Genomic DNA, 13,310 nt, shown 5'->3' on the forward strand with positions numbered 1-13,310 from the left:
ATTTGTATCACTTGGCTTTAACTTAATTCTTGAAATGATAACTGTGGAACCTCTATTAGATCTATTAATTAAAATAGCAAAGATGCTGTTTTGATGACATTCTTTTATTTTCATCCTAGTTCCATTACAAAGTCCTTGATTTATGGATAAATTTCGCAGTTGCATTACTATTGCCCCTATTTTCACATTAAGTCGGTGAGATGACATTCCAGATGGAGTTAATGAATTTATGAACTCGATAGAATAATTTTGAAGTTCAGCATCATCATCGGAGCGGTAATCTGTACTTAAATATGTATTTATGCCTCCGGGAAGATTATTTAGAATTTCTACATTTACTGTTAAACATTCTGTATTTTTTGGAGTCATGATGATTCTATTTTTCATTTCTTGAGGGCTGCAATCAAATATTTCTGAGATTAGAGAACCATTACATACCGAATCATCAGGAACATCTATGGCATCTACAAGAACGTCATTAAGACTGCTCGTTAGTGTACCATTACTAAGATGAAGGAGCCATCTACAAAACTCCTGTTCATTTATGTTAGTTCTGACGTTTTGTGTTAGTTGTAATTGACTGAAATGATGCCACATAGGGCATCTTTTAAGACAGGTGTCTTTAATAGATGTAGGTGATCCATGTGGCACTACTGGCAAAATTTGCCTGAAGTCACCACCAAATATTTTACGTTACCCATTATATCTTGTAAACATCTATCTATAGCAAACAGTGCATGATTAGGTATCATAGAGGCTTCGTCTATGATGAATACCATTATCTTAAAAAAGAAGCATGCTCTGATACAGGAGAAACGTTACAGACACTGGTTTCTGTCAGAGGTACAGGTAGTTTGAATATACTGTGGAGTGTTTTCCCTGAAGTTAGCATTGCAGCAATGCCACAGTGGCGGTTACAGTACTGCTGGAGGTGAAGTAATCATATAACATGTTGAATAAAAAGGTTTTTCCTGATCCGGCTGGGGCATCTAAATAGAAGCAATTGTTGCGTGGGGCTACTTTTTCAGTTGCCATGACAGCCTTGTATTAAAGACCTCTAATTGTTCATTGTTTAACAATTCAACATTAGGCCCGTTTGTATTTCGAGTCATATTATCTATTGGAGGATCACCTGTTGGTTCAGGTAAACCCATTGCCTGGCAAGAAGAACCATGCTCATAAAATATTGCTTTTATCAAATGAATAACTGGGGGATATGTATATACACTGGCCCCCGCCCTTTGGGGCCCGGGCGACAAGATCAAAGTGTAGTATCTGTTCCGGCAGATGCTGCAAGCTATGACTAGCAAAGACCAGATGTGGGGGCAACCCCACATGCCTGACCTTTAACCAGCTCCGATTTCCCACCTCTCGGGAGCTGGTCCCCTTTTTCCCTTCCCCCTCCCTTCACTCCTCACATTAAAAATTGGCCTTGTGCCTAATTTGCTCGGTGGGGGAGCAAATAAATACCATCTGTTCCGGCAGATACTGCAAGCTATGACTAGCTATGACTAGCTATGACTAGCAAAGACCAGATGTGGGGGCAACCCCACATGCCTGACCTTTAACCAGCTTCCATTTCCCACCTCTCGGGAGCTGGTCCCCTTTTTCCCTTCCCCCTCCCTTCACTCCTCACATTAAAAATTGGCCTTGTGCCTAATTTGCTCGGTGGGGGAGCAAATAAATACCATCTGTTCCAACAGATACTGCAAGCAAAGACCATATGTGGGGGTAACCTCACATATCTACCTTGGTCAATGTAGGGGCAACCCTTCATACCAACAGTTCCTATCAAACTCCCATTTCCCACTCATCGGGAGCTGATCCCCATTCCCCCCCCTCTCTCTCCACATTAAAAAACGGCCTTGTGCCTAATTTACTCAGTTGGGAAGCAAATAAATACAAACTGGGGGATATGTATAATATATCCACCAGTCCACTACACTTTACCGTAAAATTCGGCTAAAACAATTGTTGACGAATTACCTCCTTTGAATCGATATTGTCTCCTTGTGACAATTGAAGCGAAAACCTTATTAGGTATTAAATGCTAAAACATTTTAATACAGCTGGCTAATTGGCTATAAAGTAAGTTATTCCGAACTTTGATCTAACATTTTAATAAAAAAAAAAAAAAGCTTAACATTTTCTTGTATCTTTTTTTTATATTAAGAAAAATGTAAGCATCACGCTGAAATAATAAAAATGCCATTCTTAATAAGGGGAGAGGGTTTGACTATTCTAAACCTTCACCTAAATAACCTTTTAATGAAAAAAATGTTTAAAATGTTCTTGTATATTTTTTATAATTTTTGTTAAATAAGAAAAATCAATAAACTTTGATAACACTATTGTAAGAATCATGCTGAAAGCCATTCTTAATATGGGGAGGGGGGGTTAACTATTCTGAAACTTTACCTAAGAATGTAAAAAAAATAAGGGAAAATATATGTATGAACAATAAATATTTCTTCAGTTAAATAAATTATACTGTAAATCTTTAAATAAGGAATAAATATTTATTTAAACCATAATTATTGAAACAGTATTTTACTGCATAAAAAAAACGGTTATGGGGAGAAGGGTTAACTATTTTGAACCTTCACCTAAATAGCGATTTAATGAAATAAAATTTAATGGTCTTGTATCTTTTTTTTTATAATTTGTTTTAAAATAAAAAACAAACTTTGATACCGCTATTGTAAGAATCATGCTGAAAGCCATTCTTAATATGGGGAGGGGCGTTAACTAATCTGAAACTTTACCTAACAATGTAATAAAAATAATGGAAAAATATATGTATGAACAATAAATATTTCTTCAGTTAAATATTATACTGAAAATCTTTAAATAGGAAATAAATATTTCTTTAAATAAATTAAATCGTAAGTAATGAAACAAAGTGTTTTATTTCATATTAAAAAAAATTGTCGTGTCCATTTTTTATAGTATTTAAATATGTATGCCCTGTCGGTGAGCATTAGAAGATGATGAATGCCTGTAAAAGAAGCAAATAAAACAGACAAAACATAAATAATAACTATGTAAACAACGTGAAGATGTATAAATGTTACAAAATTACTCGATTCGGCATTAAATAACAAGAAAAAGGATTGATATGCCGTAAAACAAAAACAAAACAGAACAAGACGTAAAATATGTTTTGACTCTGTATTTGCGAATGGTGACTTTCGTGATTTATTTAAAAAAGTCATTCTTGACTTTTGTAACATTTATTTCGAAACATATTTTTTGTTATGTAAGGCTCACTCAAAAGTAAATAAAATAAAAAACAGATAAAGTGGCACAGTAAAAAAACAAACAAACTCGTAACGTTAAATGTAAAAAATATATTTATTACTGAATAAAATAGAATAATCGTTCCGTATTCACTACAATAACAGAAGACATCGTTAAAAATGTAAGTAAAATACTATTTAAACTGTGGAACGATACCTTCTATGCATAATCGTCTTTAAAATAATCCAGAACCATAAATAGACAGTTCATATATATATATATATATATATTTTGTTGTTTTTCAGGAAGTTTTGGAAAATAAAAGGGTTTAATGATTTTTTTTAACTAATAAAGAGTGAACAATAAAGGGAGATAATTCACATTAATTAATGTTTGCGATGATGATGACGCGTTTCATTAATTAATGTTTGCGATGATGATGACGTGACACCGTACGTACAAGCAAATTAATATATAGATCTTCAGATTTACATAAGCGAAAAACAGTGCCGTGCTTAGCAACATCGCCCCACCCCGCAGAATGGGCCGTGGGGCTTTTCTACCTGCAAAATGCAATTTGTACCCCTCTACTGTGCTGAAGCAACAATAAATGACACTTTAAACAACTGTGAAGGGGGGATTTTGCTGTTTGTCGGGTTTGTTGGGAGTATTTACGTCGAGGGGGTACAAGTGCTTGCAGTTCGTCGGAGCATTCACCGTTAAAGTACTTGTAGAACAGACAGAGGAAAAGTACATCTTTTAAACTCCTAGGCTTAACGTTCACAGGACACATGAGTTGGAAAAATTACATCGAGAGCATTGCCAGGATCGCTGCGAAAAAGGTAGGTTCTCTCTACCGTGCTAGAAAGCTACTAACGCCACCATCCACCCATGTATGGAGTATTGTTGTCATATCTGGGCTGGTGCATTTGCTACTAGTCTTTCACTCCTAGACAATGGTTCAAAAAAGAGTCGCCAACCTGATAGGCCCTGAACTCTCATCTAAGCTTCAGCCTTTGTCCCATCGACGCAATGTGGCATCCCTCTGGCCAACTTTAACGGTGAGTGCTCCGACGAATTGCAAGCACTTGTACTCCCTCGACGTAAATACCCCCGACAAACCCGACAAGCAGCAAAATCCCACCCCTTCACAGTTGAGATCCTTAGATGTAAGAGACTTCGCCAGTAATTTCTTCCCCAGAACCGTTAGACTTTGGAATTCTCTTCCGGTTTCCTGCTTCCCCAACTGTACTGATATGCAGAAGTTCAAGTGTAACGTGAACCGACATCTTGCTGCCCAACTCCCCACATAGTACTCCTGTAGCTTATGTTCCTGATAGTAGCCCCCTACATCAAAGTGGCAATGCACCTTGTTTGGGGTGAAAATGTAATAATAAAAAAAGGACACTCTCGGAATGCAGATAGTCTGTCATCACGAAAAAAAAAAAAAAAAAAAAAAGAGAGAGAGGAATCGTAGAATTGGTGTTTTGAAGCTATACATAACGGACATTTTCACAATTGTTAGCTACTGTTTGGTATTTCCTGGCTATTTTTATAACCATTTATGTAGGCTACGGCTCTCACTTTTTCACAAGTTTTTTTTAAAAGGAATTTTCAAATTTCCCAAATTTTAAAAGTATTTTGCTACAGAAAGTTTGATATCCCGCCAAAAATTAAACTTCAGGCGTTTATTTGAAAATAGAGCGATAGTGTCAGAAAGTGTTAGTATAGAAAGGAGAATAATAAAAACAGCTGAAATCCAAACAACATTAGAAGTGGAAACGTAATATTGCTAAAATGTCACGAAGTAGAAGAAAGTCATTAAGTGCTAAAATACCCCTACAACTCCACTAAGATGCGATGAATACAAACTTTAAAATACGTGAAGTCTTTCTTCTAGTAATTCAATGTTTGGTGCTAGTCCACAGTACCACAAACCAGCGAAATTTATCTTTTACAGCAGAAATAGCTACTTGATTATTTTAAAGATAATTTATGCACTGCAACCCTTCTCTAACAGGTTCGTTGAATAATGTGATTATTTCACAAATCTGTTAACAATAACAACAAACAAACAAACAAACAAACAAATATCATCATCATCATCATCATCATCATCATACATTCCTTCATAGTTGAAGATGACTAGTCAGGGTATCGGTGCTTTATCCTACAGCGTTGTAGCATTCTGCGCTTAGTGTGGAAAGTTTCCCCATAAGTAGTGCATGGGTAGTTACTAGGTTGGCTGTTTTTGTTTTTTTCTTTTTACGGCATATCAACCCTTTTCGGGTTATTTAATGGCAAATCCAAAGATTTTGAAGGATTTTTTTTAATAGAATATATTTGTTGTTTTCAAGTCGGTTTCTATTTAGTCCATAGTTGGGGCCCTAACAGGTACTACCACTCCGGGTCAGAGTGGACCTGAGAGCAATGGTAATTAAAGGGTGCCTCCACACTCCCCAAAGCCCGCAAGCTGGGGCCTCACCACTGGATATAGTTTAAGGTCATATCCAGGACCAGTAGTTACTAGGGGTTTTGTTCAGACGTGGCCTTTCAAACGTAATTTTGTCGTATAGTGAAACAAACGACATGTCAGCCTCGACGCGAGAAGTCTATCTATCCACATTGAAGAACTTTGTAGTTCTTTACTTATAATGTTTATTTAAAACAGCAAGTCATACCAAGTAATAAAACAGCGTCAGTTCCGAATTCCAGCTAAAGCTCAACAGTCCGTGATGATAAATCCATCTCGACTATCCAGAGACACTCGTTCTAATTCTCCGATCGTTTCCAAAGTTTCTGTTGTCTGAAAACTCAAGGACTTAACAGCTTCCACCTTTACATCCCATCCTGTGTTTGAAAGGCATATAGCTGTAAGGTGGGCCCATTTTTAGAGACAAGCCTCCACGACTTTTGCCTTCACTACTGAACAAACTGCAGTAAAACAGAAAAATCGTTCAGCAGACAAGCCAAGGACGACGAACTGTTTTTGTTATTTTTCAGTGTGAAATTATATATATATATATTTTTTTTTACACAGTGAATCACCACTTATCAAGGCCCGGAAGCCACTCAGGGATAAGGGTTATTGCAAGTACATTACGTTAGTGTGGAGATTTGCTGAAGTGTTTACTTAAGGGGCGGTTCATTAGGAATTTGTTAACATTGGACTTGAAGACATCCAAGTTGTAGTCCGGAGGGAAGCAGGCAGACGGAACAGAGTTCCACAGGCGTGCAGTTCTAAGAAAGAAGCTTTGTTCATAGTTAATTTCTAAAAAAAATTCCGTGGTAAGTTTTCCTGGTTTAATAGGAAATCATAATACGCCAGCTGAATTGAACTCTTCAAAAACAAATCAATACGTGTTATTTCACTTAATTCTTTAATTCTCTCCAACCAATAAGATAATTAAAGATACAACAAGGCAGAACATAATAGATTGGATCAATATGCTCGAACGTTGACTGGGTCGGCCATTGCTCATCTGATTTCATACTTTAAATCAGAAACGGCTTGTGTATTAATGCCAAAGTATCACGTAAGTTTAATTGTGAACTGGCGGAAGAGAAAAAATTCAGATATTCCGTGAGTCTTTTCAACAGCATTTGCTACTCTCTGTAATTTCAACATTTTTTAGGAGGAGGGGCGCTGGATTCATGAACACATTTAATTTTAGATTAGACTCAGTATTCAATAATTATCAAAATACAATTAATAAAAACAATAAAAAAAATGACAATCTGTGTGATTGTGAAAGCTAAATTATTATTTTCGCTAGAGGAATACTCTATGTTATTGTGGAAACTAAATACTTTTGTTAAAGGAACCATCTATGTTATTGTGGGAGATTAGAGGAAGATTCTACGTTATTGCAGAACCTAAATTAATTATTTTCTTAGGCGAATAGTCTGTTATAGTGGAAGCTAAGTTATTACATTTGCTAGTAGAATATTCTTTGTTATTGTGGAAGATATATTATTATAGTTGTTAAAGGAATACTCTATGTTAGTGTGGAAGCTAAATTCTACCAGAAATGGAAACGAGCGTATGATCCCTAATTAATGCTGTTAAACATGCTACTGATATCACAGGTAACATAGTGTTGGATAAAAGTGTACCGTCACTAGTGTTACATACCGAGTGTATAATATATATATTAGCCTCCGCTAATCGAGCCAGAGATGTCTCGTGTCGCGGGGTTCGAATCGTTCGACTGGTAGTAATTGTGACACCCTGCACTGAAGAATCCCGAAAGGATGAAACACTAGTGTCTGTAGGTATTTAATTATTATAGTAAAAAAATAATTATGACAGCCCCTTTAAGAAATACGTTTCTTATCGTTGAGCACTTTCTGTTGAATAAAAGTCGGTCAATTTAGCTCTTATGCGTAGATCGTCGTATAACGATTTGATCACTGTCTGTCTGATGTAATGAACATTTGAATTAAAATGTTTAAAATTCAACGCTATTTCACACGATTAATGCTAGCCGAATGAATACGGCCTCCGCTAATCGAGCCAGAGATGTCTCGTGTCGCGGGGTTCGAATCGTTCGACTGGTAGTAATTGTGACACCCTGCACTGAAGAATCCCGAAAGGATGAAACACTAGTGTCTGTAGGTATTTAATTATTATAGTAAAAAAATAATTATGACAGCCCCTTTAAGAAATACGTTTCTTATCGTTGAGCACTTTCTGTTGAATAAAAGTCGGTCAATTTAGCTCTTATGCGTAGATCGTCGTATAACGATTTGATCACTGTCTGTCTGATGTAATGAACATTTGAATTAAAATGTTTAAAATTCAACGCTATTTCACACGATTAATGCTAGCCGAATGAATACGGCCTCCGCTAATCGAGCCAGAGATGTCTCGTGTCGCGGGGTTCGAATCGTTCGACTGGTAGTAATTGTGACACCCTGCACTGAAGAATCCCGAAAGGATGAAACACTAGTGTCTGTAGGTATTTAATTATTATAGTAAAAAAATAATTATGACAGCCCCTTTAAGAAATACGTTTCTTATCGTTGAGCACTTTCTGTTGAATAAAAGTCGGTCAATTTAGCTCTTATGCGTAGATCGTCGTATAACGATTTGATCACTGTCTGTCTGACGTAATGAACATTTGAATTAAAATGTTTAAAATTCAACGCTATTTCACACGATTAATGCTAGCCGAATGGATACGGCCTCCGCTAATCGAGCCAGAGATGTCTCGTGTCGCGGGGTTCGAATCGTTCGACTGGTAGTAATTGTGACACCCTGCACTGAAGAATCCCGAAAGGATGAAACACTAGTGTCTGTAGGTATTTAATTATTATAGTAAAAAAATAATTATATATATATATATATATATATATATATATATATATATATATATATATATATTGTATTGGTAGTAATTATTAAGTGTGTCTACCAAAAGAGTGCTCAATGTTTAGAAAGAGCCAAAATAAGTGAATTTAGTTTACAAACAAATGGCTACACATAAGCATACATGTTTCAGCGAACACCCAGTAAGGGAATCGCTTCGTCAGGCCAAGGACATCTCTGGCTGTTTCAAGTCAAACATTGCCAATTTATAACTAGGACTACATCATATTTAAGTGTAAAGGGGGAGACAGGACCTAAAGAGAAAGTATATATATTAAAATGTGATCATCCATTATGTTAATTATATTAATTTATTTATTATTTTATTTTATTTTATTTATAGTGCGTAATGAGTTTCAAGTAGAGTTTCAATATTATCAGTAAATTCCTAGTTCAGTAGGTAAGTTGTGTAGAATAGGAACCCAAGATTTAAAAAAGGGAACGGCTGTATTCAACTGTAATATGTACATCATAAGTATAATTATTTATTAACATTAATATTAATCAGTTAAAATATATAGTTATGTGAATAATTCATTAGGCCACTAACGTTTAAAATAAAATAAATAGTGTACGTTTTTTGAAAAAAGTTTACGATGTAATGAATAATTAACGAAATAATGTCAGTTATATTATTCATTGTAAATGCTAACGTTAAAAAAAACAAAAAAACTTACGTATCAAATAAATGGTTAACGTGTAAATAAATTAGTATCCGTATAATATTACTTTTGTAAATTCTAATGTTTCAAAAATTACGTGTAAAAATAGGTGATTAAAGTGTAAAAATAAAATAAATTAAATAAATTAGGCTCGATGAGGTGACCATTAAAACCTACGTTAAACGATTATGAAAAGTATAATTATGGTATATTACAATTAAAGATACATAAAATAAAAAATAAAAAATATCTTTAGTTAAAAATTTAACCTATTAGGTATAGGGTATGATTATTTGATGTTAAAATACAAATGTTTAAAATAATTAACGTTTAGAATGGTTTCAGTATAGAATGAAGTTAATTATGGGAAAGCGGCGAGGGGAACTGGAAAAAAAAAAAAAAAAAAAAAAACTATAAAAATATTATTTACAAACTTAGGCGTTTTATAATTTTTTAAGCGTATGTATCTGAAAATGCTTGCAGGAGATGGCCGATTCTTGTTTTATATTTAAAAGTTTGTCACGGTCTTTAAAATTAGTAATCTCCATTTTCTCATGCAGGCATAAGAAACAAGGTGACTGCAAAGAGTAACATGCTTTAGCCTTTTTTACTATTTTCCAATGTATTCAAGGCGTTTTGTTTTCTCTAATTAACTTCCAATAGTGTATAAATAAGGAAGTATCTTTTTCGTAAGTTAGGTTGTTCATCGATCTTTTATGCCCGTAGTATCTTCCTTTGAACGTTAATTTTGTACTCCCAATATAAAATTTTTCATCATTAGGGTTTTCTTCTGGGAATATTTTAGCTAGATACACTACCGAAGGTGTTAGGCACATTTTGTTTACGGGACAGGTCGTAGAAAATTTACAATTACAATTGTTAACTACTTTAGGATTATTAACTGTTGCAACATTAGATTTCATTAATATCTTATTGTTATGCTTTTTTATAAATTCTTTCTAAGTTGTCGCAACAGCTGTATCTCACTTTTATGGTATTTCTGTTAAAAAATCTTGTGTAGTAAATTATTTAACCGGCTTCCTCCAAAGGAAAAAGTTCCATTGGAGTATGAAATTTACAAGCCGTCCCCAATATATATACTCGTTAGGGGACATGACGACGTTAGGTTTTTGCAACTCTTGCAGCAAGGTTTCAACATCCCGCTACATACAGCGCCTGGAATTCCCAAATTGGTCACCCATCTTGTACTGACCAGGCTCAACGTTGCTTAACTTCGGTGATCTAACGAGAACCGGTGTGTCAACGTGATTATGCCGTATGTAGTTATGTATATATGTACATATAATTCCAATCTCTAGGTGAAAAAGAATAGTATGTCAAAAATGTATATACAAGACGTAACGTTGCAAATAAGATTTCGAACAGCAATGTAGGCTGTACATATGTTTATGTTACCAAAAAGATTTCATTTAAGATTCAAATAAAAACAGTTCAATAGAAAAGAAAACTTCATTATTGGCGAAAAGGACATCTAGTTCCAGTATTTATTTGTTGCAATATTTTTGGACGATAATGGAGGTATATATTTAATTGCCGCCCACATCGGCAATATTTGGCACAAGGCCTGGAAAGTGAGATACCCGCAGGCTCCCCTAAAGGAGGGGCACTCCTGCAATTTTAAAAAATGCCTGAGTAACCCCGTCGGCATTCCCCGGTCGGGGCGCCTCAGGCAGCAAGCAATAAACTTGCCCCACCGGAAAGCCCGGTGGCAAGGCCTGGGAGGGTGGACCTCCTAGGTATTACCCAGGCGGTGTACCTCAGTCCAACAGGTGCTGGGCCGGTTCCCGGCCCCTCACCTGTTGGGCTGAGTGTCAAGTGACGAATCCTTGACATGTACTACCCTGTCTCCATGCAGCCGAAGCCGCTAGGAGACATCCCATCATAAGAGGTTGATAATGGGGGTAGATATTTATTTGCTGCCCACATCAGCAAAATGTGGCACAAGGCCGGAAAATGGGAACCCCGCAGGCTCCCCTAAAGAAGGGGCACTCCTGCAATTTTAAAAATTGCCTGAGTAACCCCGTCGGCATTCCCCGGTCGGGGCGCCTCAGGCAGCAAGCAATAAACTTGCCCCACCGGAAAGCCCGGTGGCAAGGCCTGGGAGGGTGGACCTCCTAGGTATTACCCAGGCGGTGTACCTCAGTCCAACAGGTGCTGGGCCGGTTCCCGGCCCCTCACCTGTTGGGCTGAGTGTCAAGTGACGAATCCTTGACATGTACTACCCTGTCTCCATGCAGCCGAAGCCGCTAGGAGACATCCCATCATAAGAGGTTGATAATGGGGGTATGACCCCGCACAGTCGGAAGATTCTATTTATAAACGCTGCTGATAGGAACTGACGAATCGAATTAATTCACGTTCTACTACCAACAAATCAGAAACCATAAATATTAAACCTTTTCTGTACCAAATTCGCATATGTTGTCTTCGTGTCAACGCGAGCAGAATCTTATGTTCTGTGGCTTCCAACTCAAGAACTGTCTACCGAGAACCAGTCACCTCCAGGACTTGTATAGAACAACTAACCATCGGATACTGTTCTGAAACTAAACTCAAGATTAGTCTTTCTTAAAATACATTTCTTTAAAATAGAGTAACGAAAAGAAAAACAAAAAAATCCACTTACAATTACGTTGAATCTAAATCTATATTTTTTTCAGCTTTTAGCTTGAAAGAAGTTGACTCTACCAGATAAAAAAATGTAACTGTTTAAACCATAAGCAACAATTCTCTTTCAAGTAGTTTGATTTTATGGCAATCCAGCTACGCAACCTGTAAAATAAAAATACAAGAACTGGCATCTATGTCTTAGATTAATTACATTGATATGAAAAACCTTGAAATCAAGTACATATCATTCACGTCGGTTTGTTGTGCGTAAGTTTTAAATATAATTCACCTCGATTTGTCATGCTCAAGTTTGAAATATCATTTTATTTGGTCAACCAGACTTAAGTTTTAGATGAGATGTTAGATGATCTCCAAGTCTCAAGTTTAAAATAACATTTCAATTGCTAAAGTGTAGTTTGAGCAGAATGCATTAAACATAAAATATTTATATTGTTTTTTTCATGTTTGGATATTAGTCGCCGAATCTGCTACTGATATTTCTATTCTCAGTTGGTCATGTAATCAGAACATTGTCTGCTACGGAAATAGCTCAAAAGTCGCCAAAATACGCCAAGAAATTCCATTGCAAAAAGAAACTGGAAGAATGGGCCAACCAACAGCATGCCAAATATTTTCTGGATGAATTCACTCGGGACTATGTAGATAAAGAAAGGTTCTTTATACTGCCTAACAAGAGGATCGCTGCACTATGACAAGGAGAAGACTTTAATGGTTGGCCAAGATCAAGGCTTGATGACCAATGCTTCTAAAAAAGATGAATGGTCTCAGCAATGACAGCAAGTTTTTTTGTTTTTTTTACAAAGAAGGCACCATTTATCAAAGCCAAGAGGCCACTCGAGGATAAAGGTTAACGAGTGTACAGTAGTCTATGGGACACTATCATAGGAATCGTTAGTAGTGTAAATTTAGTAAATTGGATTACTTAAGAGGAACAGCCCATCAAAAACTTGTTTACGTTGGACTTGAAGACGACCATATTCTAGTCAGATGGAAAGCAAAAAAACGGAAGACAGTTCCATAGGCGTGTATTTCTAAGAAAGAAGTTTTGTTCATGGAATCTACGTTTAGATTTAGGCACAGATAAAGAGCGGAGGAAATTATTGATAGTGGTTTCAGCTAGACGAGTGTTTCTGAAAAATCTGTAAAAGCTGAATATGGAATGCAGCAGCAAGTCCTTAGAACATGTTTACCAGAAATACACCATCCACTATGACTATGCGATTCCTACAGCTACGTACCTTGAAAATGGAGGTATTAAACCTGACATAGTGATATGGAACAAGAAGGATAAAGAAGCAACCTTAGTAGAAGTTAGTATCCCTCAATGATGCTGAGTTAAAAAGAACTAAGAGTGAAAAGATAACGAAACAACAAGACCTTATGTA

The 13,310-nt window shown here is 36.1% G+C and overlaps 1 pseudogene; it reads right to left on the reverse strand.

Annotated features, from left to right (window-relative positions):
* Positions 1-10,437: 10,437 nt before the first annotated feature.
* LOC145286624 (5S ribosomal RNA) lies at positions 10,438-10,555 on the reverse strand (annotated as a pseudogene).
* Positions 10,556-13,310: the final 2,755 nt, after the last annotated feature.

This window comes from Euprymna scolopes, chromosome 10 (genome assembly GCF_053919585.1).
Source record: "Euprymna scolopes isolate OS-2025 chromosome 10, ASM5391958v1, whole genome shotgun sequence".
NCBI lineage: Eukaryota > Metazoa > Mollusca > Cephalopoda > Sepiida > Sepiolidae > Euprymna > Euprymna scolopes.